This window comes from Rhinoraja longicauda, chromosome 43 (genome assembly GCF_053455715.1).
Source record: "Rhinoraja longicauda isolate Sanriku21f chromosome 43, sRhiLon1.1, whole genome shotgun sequence".
In the NCBI taxonomy this organism is placed as follows: domain Eukaryota; kingdom Metazoa; phylum Chordata; class Chondrichthyes; order Rajiformes; family Arhynchobatidae; genus Rhinoraja; species Rhinoraja longicauda.
This window is the reverse complement of record NC_135995.1, coordinates 340,013-355,443: the sequence shown is the minus strand read 5'-3', so window position 1 is coordinate 355,443 and position 15,431 is coordinate 340,013. Positions and strand designations below refer to the sequence as shown.

The 15,431-nt window shown below is 47.0% G+C and overlaps 1 long non-coding RNA gene across 1 annotated transcript; it reads left to right on the top strand.

The window, feature by feature from the left end:
* Window positions 1–4,423: 4,423 nt before the first annotated feature.
* LOC144612251 (uncharacterized) lies at window positions 4,424–13,248 on the top strand. The gene is made up of 3 exons (XR_013549646.1): window positions 4,424–4,517; window positions 5,344–5,449; window positions 13,067–13,248. It is a non-coding gene; the product is annotated as an uncharacterized LOC144612251 (long non-coding RNA).
* Window positions 13,249–15,431: the final 2,183 nt, after the last annotated feature.

The following is a 15,431-nucleotide window of genomic DNA, read 5'->3' as shown; positions in this document are numbered from 1 at the left end:
GCCATTTTTTATCCTTGTTCAACAACTTGTGAAGAGGAGCTAGCTTTGTTGCTCACTCGGGTAAGAAGCATGAGTAATACTGTACCATACCCAGGAAGGAGCGAAGTTGAGACACATTCTGTGGTGTTGGTTCATTTGCTGCAGCTTCATTCTTTTCCTTCACTGGTTGTAGTCCATGTTGATCCGCTTTCAAACCAAGATACATTACTTCGGTCTGTAAGAATGCACATTTGGTTCTTTTCAACTTTATATTGTGATCATCAAGCCGTTTCAACACTTCACTATCTCCAGATTCTCCTCCTCAGTAACAGTTGCAATCAGCAAGTCATCTTGATTGCTCAAACAATGTCATGTCACTTAGAGTCCTTGAACTGGCACTTATTTGCTGTGTGTTGACCATAGCTTTGATAGCACACATCTGCGCTTTTCCCAGAAGTTTGCTGTGAAGGCCTTTTCCCTGTCTTGTCATGCTTGTGTTTTGGAACTTCCTTTTAACTGTTGACTGTGCCAGCATGTGGTTGAAAATCATATGCACTTTGACATGCCATCTCCATGCCAAATCAAAGGTTAGGGCTGGTGTGTTCAGTAATTTTGATTGGATTCGCACATCCAGCATCCCACATACAAATCTGTCACGCAAAGCTCGATCCAGAAACGTCGCAAAATTGCAGTGTAGAGACAACTTCTTCAATGAGATAATATGCTCACCCAGTCTCAACAGACTTCTGGTTTCTTATGTGAAATTTATAACTTTCTGCAATCTCTATGGGCTGAGGGTTGAAGTGAGCATCAAGTTTTGAAAGAACAGTCTCAAATGAAACATTTGTTGCTTTCTCTGGGGCTAGGATGTTGGCGTGTTTCATAAACTTCAGGACCAATTTCAGTTAATAGAATGGCTTTCTTTGGTTCTTGGATGGCCTTGTTTTGTGTTCTTACCTGCGCTTGATCATCATCCTTTGTTTCTTCAGCTTCAATAATGTAATTTCCAATAAAAAACATTTCCATTCACTCACAGTCCAAGGTAAAGGTTTCACAGTTCTTGTAAAGTCCCCAGTCGGCCTATGTATCCTAAGGACGCCATCTTGCCCCATAGACACAACACAAAGGTAGCCTGACAAACTCTAGACGATTTGTACATCTGCTGTTTTGAACGACAATACCATGGATAGAAGGATCTGTGGCCTATCGTGCCCAGTTCACAAACAATTGTGACACAGCTTCGTATTTGCTGTTTAATATATTAAACAATACTGCATATTGCAAAACAGTCCTGCACTGTATTTAAAAGTTGAGTTCACAGACTCATGTTGAGTTCGCCGCCATTGTAAGATATTACGACTTCAGCATGTAGATAGAAACAAGCACAGGTTTTCAGTACACGCTGTTCCCAGTGTGGGTCGTCTTTATTTCACTAAAGTACACTGCGCACACTCACACATATTCCCGAGACTGATAAGATATAGAATATATCACATGACACAAATCATACCATGTGCAGGAAAGAACTGCAGATGCTTGTTTAAATCGAAAATAGAAAATGCTGGAGTAACTCAACGGGACAGGCCGCATCTCCGGAGAGAAGGAATAGGTGACGTTTCGGGTCGAGACCCTTCTTCAGACTTCCGCAGGAACGTGCGGCTGGTGAGCAGCTGAGATTTCAGGGAGACGGGCGGACGAGCAAAACTCAGCTTCTATGTCCGGGCACCCACTGACACAGTAAGACCACCGTCCACTCATAGGCGAGGTTGTGGAATCCTGTAGCATCTACAAAGCTCCTGTGTTCATAGATCCGGACATAGGGTCGGACTTGCACCCAGCAGCCACCCGCCCAACGGTCTTCAGTTCACCGTTGTAAAGAGTAGGTGAACATGAGGACCCTGTGGACACACAGGTGATGGGACTTTGGCACTGCATACCCATGACTGGGGACACTGGGACCCTGTGGATACACAGCTGGCAGATACACACTGGTGCACATGAGGACCATGTGGACACTCGGCTGGTGGAGCTGCCCCCCCCCCGCACTGCTCCTCACTCCCCCCGATCTCTCTAAGGGGCGGAGGCCGGGCTCCTCGCGGGATTCCCTCTACGTCACGTGTCAGGTAGCCATTGGATTTCCCCTCTACGTCACGCGTCAGGTAGCCCGCGGGATTCATAGAAACATAGAAAATAGGTGCAGGAATAAGCCATTCGGCCCTTCGAGCCTGCACCGCCATTCAATATGATCATGGCTGATCATCCAACTCAGTATCCCGTACCTGTCTTCTCTCCATACCCCCTGATTCCTTTAGCCACGAGTGCTACATCTAACTCCTTCATAAATATAATAATGCATTTATAATAATGCATTTTATTTATATAGCGCTTTTCATATACTCAAAGACGCTTTACAGAGATTTAGAGAACATAGGGAAATGAATAAATAGATAAATAAGTAAATAAGTAAACGAACAGAGAAAGGAGACAGAAGGTGAGGTGACCTTCAGTGGTTGAAGGCAGTACTGAACAGGTGAGACTTCAGTGATGTTTTGAATGTGGTGAGTGTGGAGGAGTCTCTAACGGTTTGTGGTAGTGAGTTCCATAGGGTGGGAGCAGCGATGGAGAAAGCCCTGTCCCCCCAGGATCTGAGTTTGGTCTGGATGTGGGGGGATAGGAGATTGGCAGCAGCAGAGCAGAGGGTGCAGGTGGGAGTGTGTCTGTGGAGGAGGTCGGTCAGGTAGGATGGGGCCAGGTTATGGAGGGCTTTGTAGGTTATGAGGAGGATTTTGTACTGGATTCTCTGGGGGATGGGGAGCCAGTGGAGTTTGTAAAGGACGGGGATGATATGGTCACGGATCGGGGTGTGGGTGAGTAGACGGGCAGCGGAGTTTTGAATGTATTGAAGTTTACTGATGATTTTTGAGGGTGCGCCATAGAGGAGGCTGTTGCAGTAGCCCAGACGGGAGGTGATGAAGGCGTGGATGAGGGTTTCTGCAGCTGTGGAGGAGAGGGATGGACGGAGACGGGCAATGTTTTTGAGGTGGAAGAAGGCTGTCTTTGTGATGTGTTTGATGTGTTTGTCGAAGGAGAGGGTTTGATCAAAGATGATTCCAAGATTCCGGATGTGAGGGGAGGTGGATCCTGGGAGACCATCAATGTTGAGGATGAAGTTTTGGGTGGATTTGGTGAGCGTTTTTGGACCAATGATGATGATTTCAGATTTGTTGCAATTGAGTTTGAGGAAATTTGATTGAAGCCAAGATTTTATTTCAGTGATGCAGTTTGTCAGTGTAGAGTGTGTGGTGGGGGAGATTGACTTGGTGGAGATGAGGAGCTGGATATCATCGGCGAAGCAGTGGAAGTTGAGACCATGACGGCGGATTAATTGACCAAGGGGGAACAGGTAGAGGATGAAGAGGAGGGGCCCAAGGACTGAGCCTTGGGGGACACCTTGGGGGAGAGGAGCGGTGGGGGATTTACAGTTGTTAATGGAGATGAACTGGTGTCTGTCAGAGAACTGGCTTCAACTACCCTCTGTGGCAGAGAATTCCACAGATTCACCACTCTCTGTGTGAAAAAAAACGTTCTCATCTCGGTCCTAAAAGACTTCCCCCTTATCCTTAAACTGTGACCCCTTGTTCTGGACTTCTCCAACATCATCATCATCATATATATACAGCCAGAAACAGGCCTTTTCGGCCCACCAAGTCCGTGCCGCCCAGCGATCCCCGCACATTAACACTATCCTACACCCACTAGGGACAATTTTTTACATTTTACCCAGCCAATTAACCTACATACCTGTACGTCTTTGGAGAACATGGGGAACAATCTTCCTCCATCTAGCCTGTCCCCCCCCCTTAAGAATTTTGTACGTTTCTATAAGATTCCCAAGACGTCTCGCCCTCAGGTGGTCCTGAGTCCAGCCCCACGTCACGCCGTCAGGTGGACCGCGACCCCTGTTTACGTCACGTCGTCAGGGAGACCGTGAGCGCCGCCCCACGTCACGCCGTCAGCTGGACCGCGACCCCTGTTTACGTCACGTCGTCAGGGAGACCGTGAGTCCAGCCCTCCGGTCAAAAAGGCCCACTTCAAAATTTAACCCGAGTCTGAAGAAGGGTCTCGACCCGAAACGTCACCCATTCCTTCTCTCCCGAGATGCTGCCTGACCTGCTGAGTTACTCCAGCATTTTGTCAATAAATCAAAATTTAATCACTCGTCTATCACTCCGACCTGCGCGAGATCTCCACTTATGAGGTGTTTGCGCAGTAATCAACCAGAATCAGAATCAACCAGGGTCAGGTGGACCGCGACCTCTGTTTACGTCACGTTGTTATGGAGACCGTGAGTCTAAACGACGTCACGCCGTCAGGTGGCTCGCGAGCCCCGCCCCACGTCACGCCGTCAGGTGGATCGCAAGCCCCGCCCCACGTCACGCCGTCATGGCGACCGCGAACTCCGCGAGGATGGCGGTTTAACGGTCGGAGAGCGAGGGAGCGCCCGAGGGGACGGAGGATGGAGCGGGGAGAGACGACAGGTGGGGCCGAGTGGCGCAGGGTGGGGTCTGAGAAGGAGAGAAGGGCGTAGCGGTGGGGGGAGAGTGGGGTGGGAGAAGGACGGGCAGTGAGGGGTGTAGGCAGGGTGGGTGGGAGGGCATGGGGCTGGAGGGGAGGATGGTTGCGCAGGGGTAACAAGGAGGATGGAGAGGAGATAGCAAGGGTTATGGGAGTGGAGCGGGTGGGGAGGGGGCAGGGGGATGGGCACAGGATCGAGGGGGGGGGCAGAGGGGATGGTGAGGGTTTAGGACACGTGAGGCAGACACAGAGGGGCATTGGGATTGGAACTGGGGAGGGGGAGATTAGGAGGGAGACATGGAGGGGGTTGTAGCTGGGAGACTGAGCCTGGCCAGGGAGGTAAAGGGGGTGCAGACAGCACCAGAGGTCATCTGTCTCTAGTCCGCTCTGCAGCATCCTGTCTCAATGTACAAGACATGGGGAGACCACACCTGCTGTGATATGTACAGTTCTGATCACCCTGCTACAGGAAGGGTGTTAGTAAACCGCAAAAGATGCAACATAGATTGATGGATTACCTGGATTGGAGGGTTTGAGTGAGAAGGAGAGGCTGGACAGGCTGGGATTGATTTCCATGGAGCGAAGAAACTAAGGGGATGACCTTTTGTTTATAAAATCACTTGAGCATAGATCGAGTGAAGTTCTGAAACTAGGGTCTGTAGGTTTAATGTGAGAGCGGAAAATTTAAAGGGGACTTGTGGTGCTGCATGCCTCTTTGTATTCCAACATTCATTAAAGTTCCAGCAGCCAGATTTGTCGCGTCCCTGACTGATGTGGTGTTTGTTTCAGGAAGCGGATAGAGCGAGAACAATGGGCTCTACATGTCAGAGACAGAGGCAAGGTCTGGTGAAAGGCCACAGGGAACATTAGAGCAACAGACACACGGAAGGCTGAGGTAAGAGGGAGCTGGGACTGGAAGATGGGTGTGTGTTTTGTCTTGCTTACCCCTCATTAAGATCTCACCTTTTCCTTTATCTCTTTGAATTTAGATCATCCAGACATGGCAGATTAGACCCTCTTCCCTAGAATCACCTCCCAAAGCACTCTACCCTTTTACACCACAACACAAAAGGGTAGAAGTGAGAGTAGGCCACCTGTCTCCCCAAACCTGCCCCATAATTTAATGTGACCAGAGCCAATTTGCTCCACACCTCAACTCCTCTTCTGTGCCAAGTGCACATAGCTTTCCATTCCCTGATCTTTGAAAAACTGACCTGTGACCTATTTATCATCAACAATCTAACCTCCAGGGTGGAGAATTCCAGCATCACCATGCTCTCCCTGAATGTGCCTGAACAATTATGGTGTAATTACCATAATTTGCAAATTCACCAACAAATTTAGCTACACAGTCATCCAATTTGTTAATGTAGATAACAAACAACAGTGGAAACAGCACCAGCTTCTGCATCACTCCACTGGTCACAGGCCTCCAATGAGAAAAACAGTGCTCCAAAACTACACATTGACTACTTCCTCCAAGCCAATCTTGAATCCAATTGTCTAGCTTGCCTTGGATTCCATGTGATCTAACCTTCCACGCTAGTCTACCATATGGCAACTTGTCAATGGTGTTCTAGAGTCCATATAAACTGCCCTGCTCACTGTCCTGCCCTCATCGTCGAAATATACTTGTCAGGTTTGTGAGATAGGATTTCCCATGGACAAAGCAATGCTGACTATCTCTAATCCGACCTCGAGTCATACTGCACAGAAGCAGGCTCTTCTGTTCAACTATCCTATCCAGACCAGATTTCCTATCTACGCTAGTCCCACCTGCCAGAATGTGACCCATATCCCTCTAAACCTTTCCTATCCAAGCACCTGTCCAAATGTCTTTTAAATGTTTTACAGCACCTGCCTTAAGGTCCTCCTCTGGCAGCTCGTTCTGTGTGAAAATGCTGCCCTCAGATTTCTATTGAATCTTTTCCCTCTCACATTAAACTTAAGTCCCTCTGGTTCTTGAGTTCCCTACTCAGGATAAAAGTTCGCAAGTTACACGAGTAGAATTGGGCCATTTAATGAATCGAGACCACTCCCCATTCAATCATGACTGATCTCTACCTCCTTACCTCGTTTCTAAAAGAGTGCCCTTTCATTCTGTGGCTATAACCTCTGGTCCAAAACTCTCCCACCAGTGGAAACATGCTTTCCACATCCACTCTATCTATGCCTTTCATTATTCTGTAATTTTCAATGAGGTCCCCCCTCAACTTTCTAAACTTCGGCGAGTGGAGGCCCAGTGCTGTCAAATGCTCAGACTAGATAGACGATAATGTATTTTCCTTCATATGATCACCTCTTAGCCTCCTAAGCTCAAAGTAATAAAGCCCTAGCCTGCCCAGCTCCCCCTTGTTAAAGAAAACTTTAAAACACAACACAAAGACATGGCAATACAATCAAGACTTTATTCAAAAGCGCCAAATACAGTGATCACTGGGAGCAATTTTAAGAGATTGCTCAACGAACAAAAAAAATCATCTGCTTCTTATGTACAGATTTTCCTTTTGATGTTTGGTTTACCAGGGCAAACACTTTAGAGGTTTTCCTTCCTCCAAATGGTCTTAAACAACTATACATCGCACACTTCCGAAAGCACAGCAGAGTAAACACAACCCAATTCTACACCTTTACAGATAAGCAAATATCCTGTTACCCTTTCAACCTTATTTTATTGCTTTATTTGGAGGAAGGAAAACCTCTAAAGTGTTTGCCCTGGTAAACCAAACATCAAAAGGAAAATCTGTGAATTTCTCTGATCATGCAGGCTTCCTTACTCCCACCTGCCTTGCCCTTTGCTCGAATTGGAACATGCATGCTCTGAGCTCATGCCATCACACTTTTAAAAGCATCCCACTTTCCAGATGTTCCTTTGCCTGCAAACAACCTACTCCATCAACTTGAGCAAGTACTTGTCTCATACCATCAAAGTTACACTAGTCCCAATTTAGAATTTTAACTGTGGGCCCACCCTCTCTTTATCCATAACTATTTTAAAGCTAACAGAACTGGTCACTGGCCCTAAAATGCTCATCCACTGACATTTCAGGCACTTGCCTGTCCCAATTTCCAAAGAGAAGATCAAGCTTTGCCCTCTCCAATAGTGGCCTCTACATACAGTGCATTCAGAAAGTATTCAGACCCCTTCACTTTTTCCACATTTTGCTACGTTACAGCCTTATTTTAAAACAGATTAAATTCATTTTTTAATCATAAACGCCCGCCCCAATCGGAGTTCCAGAATGCTCTGGAGCAGGTTTTCATCAAGGATCTCTCTGTACTTTGCTCCATTCATCTTTCCCTCGATCCTGACTAGTCTCCCAGTTCCTGCCACTGAAAAACATCCCCACAGCATGATGCTGCCACGACCATGCTTCACCGTAGATATGGTATTGGCCAGGTGATGAGCGGTGCCGCTTGGCATTCTGGCCAAAGATTTCAATCTTGGTTTCATCAGACCAGAGAATCATGTTTCTCATGGTCTGAGAGTGTTTTAGGTGCCTTTTGGCAAACTCCAAGCGGGCTATCATGTGCCTTTTACTGAGGAGTGGCTTCTGTCTGGCCATTCAACCATAAAGGCCTGATTGGTGGAGTGCTGCAGATATAGTTGTCTTTCTGGAAAATTCTCCCATCTTCACAGAGGAACTCTGGAGCTCTGTTAGAGTGACTATTGGGTTCTTGGTCACCTCCCTGACCAAGGCCCTTCTCTCCCGATTGCTTAGTTTGGCCGGGCGGCCAGCTCTATGAAGAGTCCTGGTGGTTCCAAAGTTCTTCCATTTAAGAATGATGGAGGACACTATGCTCTTCGGGACCTGCAATTCTGCAGAAATTGTTTTATACCCTTCCCCAGATACGTCTCAACACAATCCTGTCTCGGACGTCCAAGGACAATTCCATCGTCTTCATGGCTTGGTTTTTACCCTGACATGCACTGTCAACTGTGGGACCTTATGTAGATAGGTGGATGTCTTTCCAAGTCATGTCCAATCAATTTAATTTACCACTGGTGGACTCCAGTCAAGTTGTAGAAACATCTCAAGCATAATCAATAGAAATAGGATGAAAAAAAGCTCAATTTTGAGTGTCATAGCAAAGGGTCTGAATACTTATGTAAATATGATATTTCAGTTATTTATTTTCAAATTACTTTTCAAAAATTTCAAAACACCTGTTTTCGCTTTTTTATTCTGGGGTATTGTGTGTAGATTGATGATAACAAAAGTGAATTTAATCAATTTTAAAATAAGGCTGTAACAGAGCGCAATGTAGAAGAACTGAAGGGGTCTGAATACTTTCTGAATGCACTGTATTACCTAAAGAAACTTTCCTGAATTCATTTGACAAATTCCATCCCATCGCAGCCCTTGACACTCTGTCAGTCCCAGTCTATATTGGGAAAGTTAAAATTGCCGATGGTGGTGACCCTATTAATCAGCTGTCGGAAATCTCCTCGCACATTTGTTCTGATAATTCCCGTTGACTATTTAAGGGCCTATAGTACACTCCCAACAAGCTAATCATCTGTTTTTTTATTTCTCAGCTCCACCCCTATAACCTCACTGCAAGACCCATCAGAAATGTCATCTGATTACTGCTGTGACATTCTTCTTAATCAACCGAGCATCATCCCCTCCTCTTTTACCCCCACCTCTATCTTGTAACTCTCGCACCTGTACCCGAGATCATTAAGCTGCCAGTTCTGTACCTCTCTTAGCGATGTTTTTGTAATGTTTAAATGTCCCAGTCGCATGTACCTATCCAAGACTTGCCCATCAGGCCTCTCACATTAAATAGATGCAATTCAATAGAAGCAAAGAAACATAGAAAATAGGTGCAGGAGGAGGCCATTCAGCCCTTTCAGCCCTTTCAGCCAGCACCGCCATTCATTGGGATCATGGCTGATCATCCACAATCAGTAACCCTGAAGTAATCAGGAAGCAGAGGGTGATGGTGGAAGGTTGCTTCTCAGAATGGAGGCCTGTGACTACTGGTGTGCCACAGGGTTTGGTGCTGGGCCCGTTACTGTTTGTCATCTACGTCAATAATTTGGATGAGAACATACAGGACAAGATCAGCAAGTTTGCTGATGATACAAAAGTTAGTGGTTTTGCAGATAGTGAAGATGGTTGTGAATGATTGCAGCAGGATCTGGAACGATTGGCCACGTGGGTGGAGGAATGGTTGATTGAATTTAATACAGAGAAGTGTGAGGTGTTGCATTTTGGGTTGTCGAACAAGAGCAGGACCTACACAGTAAATGGTAAGCCTCTGGGTAATGTAGCGCAGAGGGATCTAGGAGTACAAGTGCATGGTTCCTTGAAGGTCGAGTCGCAGGTAGATAAAGTGGTCAAAAAGGCTTTTGGCACTTTGGCGTTCATCAGTCAGAGTCTTGAGAATAGAAGTCTACCGAGGCCAGACGACAACTCTCAGACACCTCTTCCTACTTATCCCTGGACCATGACCCCACCGACAAACACCAGACCTTTATCATCAGCACCATCACGGACCTCACCATTTCCGGCGATCTACCCTCCAATGCCTCCAAACTTATAGTTCCCCAGCCCCGCACGGCCCGATTCTACCTCCGACCCAAAATCCATAAACAGAACTGTCCCGGCAGACCCATTGTCTCTGCCTGCTCATGTCCCACCGAACTTATTTCCACCTACCTCGAGTCCATCCTATCCCCCCTGGTTAAATCCCTCCCCACCTACGTCCAAGACACCTCACACACTCTCCATCTCCTCGATAACTTCCGGTTCCCAGGCCCCCACTCCCTCATCTTTGCCATGGATGTCCAGTCACTCTACACTTCCATCCCCCACAAGGATGGTCTCGAAGCCCTCCGTTTCTTCCTCGACCGTAGAACCAGCCAATCCCCATCTACCAACACTCTCCTCCGCCTAGCAGAGCTGGTTCTTACCCTTAACAACTTCTCCTTTGACTCCTCCCACTTCCTCCAAACCAGAGGCGTAGCTATGGGCACTCGCATGGGTCCGAGCTATGCTGCCTCTTTGTCGGGTACGTCGAACAATCCCTGTTCCGGACGTACACCGGCCCCATCCCCGAACTCTACCTCCGCTACATCGACGACTGCATTGGTGCTACCTCTTGTACCCATGCAGAACTCACTGACTTCATACACTTCACTTCCAATTTCCATCCTGCCCTTAAATATACCTGGACTATCTCCGACATCTCCCTCCCGTTTCTGGACCTCACCATCTCCATCACAGGAGACAGACTAGTGACGGACATTTACTATAAACCCATTGACTCGCACATTTATCTGGACTACACTTCTTCCCACCCGGTCCCCTGCAAAAAGTCTATCCCCTACTCCCAATTCCTCCGTCTACGCCGCATCTGAGCCCGGGATGAGGTGTTTCACACTAGGGCGTCAGAGATCTCCTCATTCTTCAGGAAACGGGGCTTCCCCTCCTCCATTATAGATGAGGCTCTCACTAGGCTCTCTTCTACATCCCGCAGCTCCGCCCTTCCTCCCCTCCCCCCACTCGCAACAAGGACAGAATCCCCCTCGTTCTCACCTTCCACCCCACCAGCCAGCGGATCCAACAAATCATCCGCCAACATTTCCGTCACCTACAACGGGACCCCACCACTGGCCGTATCTTCCCATCCCCTCCCCTCTCTGCGTTCCGCAGAGACCGTTCCCTCCGTAACTCCCTGGTCCACTCGTCCCTTCCTAACAATAGACAATAGACAATAGGTGCAGGAGTAGGCCATTCAGCCCTTCGAGCCAGCACCACCATTCAATGCGATCATGGCTGATCACTCTCAATCAGTACCCCGTTCCTGCCTTCTCCCCATACCCCCTCACTCCGCTATCCTTAAGAGCTCTATCCAGCTCTCTCTTGAAAGCATCCAACGAACTGGCCTCCACTGCCTTCTGAGGCAGAGAATTCCACACCTTCACCACTCTCTGACTGAAAAAGTTCTTCCTCATCTCCGTTCTAAATGGCCTACCCCTTATTCTTAAACTGTGGCCCCTTGTTCTGGACTCCCCCAACATTGGGAACATGTTTCCTGCCTCTAATGTGTCCAATCCCCTAATTATCTTATATGTTTCAATAAGATCCCCCCTCATCCTTCTAAATTCCAGTGTATACAAGCCCAATCGCTCCAGCCTTTCAACATACGACAGTCCCGCCATTCCGGGAATTAACCTAGTGAACCTACGCAGCACGCCCTCCATAGCAAGATAACCCTCCAAACCACCCCATCCCCGGGCACTTTCCCCTGCAACCGCACGAGATGCAACACCTGTCCCTTTACCTCCCCCCTCAACTCCATCCAAGGACCCAAACAGTCTTTCCAGGTGAGACAGAGGTTCACCTGCACCTCCTCCAACCTCATCTATTGCATCCGCTGCTCTAGATGTCAACTTATTTACATCGGCGAAACCAAGCGCAGGCTCGGCGATCGCTTCGCTCAACACCTGCGCTCGGTCCGCGTTGGCCAAACTGATCTCCCGGTGGCCGAGCACTTCAACTCCCCCTCCCATTCCCAGTCTGACCTTTCTGTCATGGGCCTCCTCCAGTGCCATAGTGAGGCCCACCGAAAATTGGAGGAACAGCACCTCGTATTTCGCCTGGCCAGCTTGCAACCCAGTGGTATGAACATCGACTTCTCCACCTTAAGATAGTTCCTCTGTCCCTCTCTTACCCTCCCCCTTCCCAGTTCTCCCTCTATCTTCCTGTCTCCACCTATATCCTTCCTTTGTCCCGCCCCCCCTGACATCAGTCTGAAGAAGGGTCTCGACCCGAAACATCACCCATTCCTTCTCTCCTGAGATGCTGCCAGACCTGCTGAGTTACTCCAGCATTTTGTGAATAAATATCTTCGATTTGTACCAGCATCTGCAGTTATTTTCTTATAATGGAAGTTGGGAGGTCATGTTGCAGTTGAAGAAGACCTTGGTCAGACCACATTTAGAATATTGTGTTCAGTTCTGGGCACCATGTTATAGGAAAGATATTATCAGCTTGAAAGGGTTCAGAGGATGTTGCCAGGACTAGTGGGTGTGAGCTAAAGGGAGAGGTTGAGTAGGCTGGATCTTTGTTCCATGGAGCATAGGAGGATAAGGGGAGATCTTATAGAGGTACACAAAATCATGAGAGGAATAGATCAGGTCGATGCACAGAGTCTTTTATCCAGAGTAGGGGAATCGAGGACCAGAGGACATCAGTTCAAGGTGAAGGGGAAAAGATTTAATAGGAATCTGAGGAGTTATTTTTTCACGCAGAGGGTGGTGGGTGTGTGGAACAAGCTGCCGGAGGAGGTAGTTGAGGCTGGGCCTATCGCATCGTTTAAGAAACAGTTGAACAGGTATGTGGATAGGACAGGTATTAAGGGTTATGAACAATGTGCAGGCAAGTGGGACTAGGGTAGCTGGGACATTGTTGGTCGGTGTGGGAGAGTTGGGCCGAAGAGCCTGTTTCCACAATGTATCACTCTATGACTCTAACCCATGCCTGCCTTCTCCTCATAGCCTTTGATTCCACTAGCCCCAAGAGCACAGTGGCGCAGCGGTAGAGTTGCTGCCTTACAGCGAATGCAGCGCCGGAGACCCAGATTCGATCCTGACTACAGGCACCATCTGTATGGAGTTTGTACGTTCACCCCGTGACCTGCGTGGGTTTTCTCCGAGATCTTCGGTTTCCTCCCACACTCCAAAGACGTACAGGTATGTAGGTTAATTGGCTGGGCAAATGTAAAAATTGTCCCTAGTGGGTGTAGGATAGTGTTCGTGTGCGGGGATTGCTGGGCGGCGCGGACCTGGTGGGCCGAAGGGCCTGTTTCTGCCCTGTATCTCTAAATCTAAATCTAAAAAAAGCTCTATCTAACTCTCTTTTAAATTCTTCCACGAATTTGCCTCCACTGCCTTCTGTGGCAGAGAATTCCACAAATTCACAAATTCTCTGCTCTCTGGGTAATTCTGCAAATTCACAACAGTCCAACGTTGCTTCCTGCTGTGCTATCCCGCCTAGTGAGCTTTCTTTATCACCTTCCATACCTAGTTCCAGCCGCTCACCTGCCTCAGTTCTCTCAGTTCTGCAATGAACTATCTAAAGTTGGAAAAGTCAATGTTCATACCGCTGGGCTGCAGGCTGCCCAAGTGAAATGAGAAGTTGGGAGGTCATGTTGCAGTTGAAGAAAACCTTGGTGAGACCGCATTTAGAATATTGTGTTCTGTTCTGGGCACCATGTTACAGGAAAAATATTATCAAGCTTGAAAGGGTTCAGAGGATGTTGCCAGGACTAGAGGGTGTGAGGTAAAGGGAGAGGTTGAGTAGGCTGGGTCTTTGTTCCATGAAGCGTAGGAGGATGAGGGGAGATTTCGCTTGGGTAGCCTGCAGCCCAGCGGTATGAACATTGACTTCTCTAACTTTAGATAGTTCCTCTGTCCCTCTCTTCCCCTCCCCCTTCCCAGTTCTCCCTCTATCTTCCTGTCTCCACCTATATCCTTCCTTTGTCCCGCCCCCCTGACATCAGTCTGAAGAAGGGTCGTGACCCGAAACCTCACCCATTCCTTCTCTCCTGAGATGCTGCCTGACCTGCTGAGTTAATCCAGCATTTTGTGAATAAGTACCTTCGATTTGTTCCAGCATCTACAGTTATTTTCTTACACTGATATAGCTGCTGCCTCGGCTCTCCCATCATCTGGCTTCGAACGAGACCTCGGGTGCTGACTGTGTGGAATTTACACATTCTCCCTTTGATCTTGCGGGAGTCCTCTCAGCTCCCAAAACATCATTGATGGTACTTTCTTTTAATTCTATCTTTTACATTGTTCTGTGTTGTGGTGAATGGAGCAATTTTGGTGGGTAGAATGGGAAGAGGCAGTGGGAAAGGGGGTGGGGGAGAGGATGGGGGAATAGGAGAAGGGAGAGATTGAAACATATTTACCGAAACGGCGCAATGAAATTCTTATTTGAAGTACCATAATACGTCTAAACGATAACATAAAAACAAATAAATTTTCAGTTCGTTATTTAAAACAATATTAGTGAAAAACAAAAAAAGCCCAAAGATAAAATGGGTGGAATGACATAGTTGAGGGTAGGATTTTTTTTAAAGGATGGTTGGTGTGCACTCAAAGGTCCTGTTTCCATGCTGTTTATCTCTGACTCTGTCCCAACAACTACACTGTTCTGCTGCTGTGGGACCGTGTGTGGCTCACCCCTCATCCCACATCCTTGTCAACTCCAAACAACACAAACCAACACTTTTAGACATTTGTGGTAGTATAAAAGCTTTATCCCTGAAATTAAGTGAGTTAATCTCATTTGGGCTATTTTCAATGCAAATATACTGTTAAATAACGAGACCAACATCGCACATAGTATTTCAGGTATGGCTAAACTTAAACTGTATTTTCATCTCCAACCCCGCTTGCAATAAACCTCAATGTGCTGCTTACGTTCCTTTTTTTTTTTTTTTTTTTTTTTTTGAAAAGCATATGTACAAATAGAAATAAAAAAAACACATTTGTTACAAAGTTCTTACATAGCTTCAATTTTTAAATTTTTGAAGAGAGAAAGTAAAAATTAAAAAAAATAAACTATAAACTTGGGGAGAGAGAATAAGAGGGTTAAAAAAAAAAAAGGATCTAACAATAAAAATTAAAGGGAGTAGATCCGGGAGACAATAACCACAGTTGTACATCCAACCCCTAACTCAAGTTTCAACTTTTAATTTACATTTTTTATTTTAGACCTGTGCCAAACCCATTTACTTTTCTAAAAATTCAATAAATGGAGACCATATTTTTAAAAATAACTCAGGTTTGTCGATTAAGGCAAACCTTATTTTTTCCAAATGCAGGGTCTCTGTCATTTCCGTAGTCCACATTT